This window comes from Buceros rhinoceros, unplaced genomic scaffold (assembly GCF_000710305.1).
Source record: "Buceros rhinoceros silvestris isolate BGI_N320 unplaced genomic scaffold, ASM71030v1 scaffold30405, whole genome shotgun sequence".
Lineage (NCBI taxonomy): Eukaryota > Metazoa > Chordata > Aves > Bucerotiformes > Bucerotidae > Buceros > Buceros rhinoceros.
Window position 1 is genome coordinate 11,097 of NW_010412762.1, and position 214 is coordinate 11,310.

General features: G+C 47.2%; 1 protein-coding gene across 1 annotated transcript in view; it reads right to left on the bottom strand.

Moving 5' to 3' along the window:
* LOC104493786 (ankyrin repeat and SOCS box protein 10-like) overlaps positions 1–214 on the bottom strand; it is a gene marked incomplete at its 5' end in the record, with an annotated part of 3,570 nt that overhangs the window by 1,763 nt on the left and 1,593 nt on the right. The gene's annotated exons all lie outside the window — the stretch shown is intronic.

Below are 214 nucleotides of genomic sequence, written 5' to 3' on the forward strand. Positions count from 1 at the left end.
CTCCCACTCCCCACGGCCCAGGCCAGCAGTAGCTGTCAGAGCCTATTCCGGCTGCAGGAGTGATCCTCATTATCTGGCGTTAATAGGAGATTAATTAGTGTTAATTGTTGATTTTCCTGTATTTTCCCAAAGGGGAGAGCAATCTGCTGATCTCCGGGCTGGGTAATTATTGCACTGCTCAGGAATTAAGACAGGAAATTAACCCTTTGTTTGC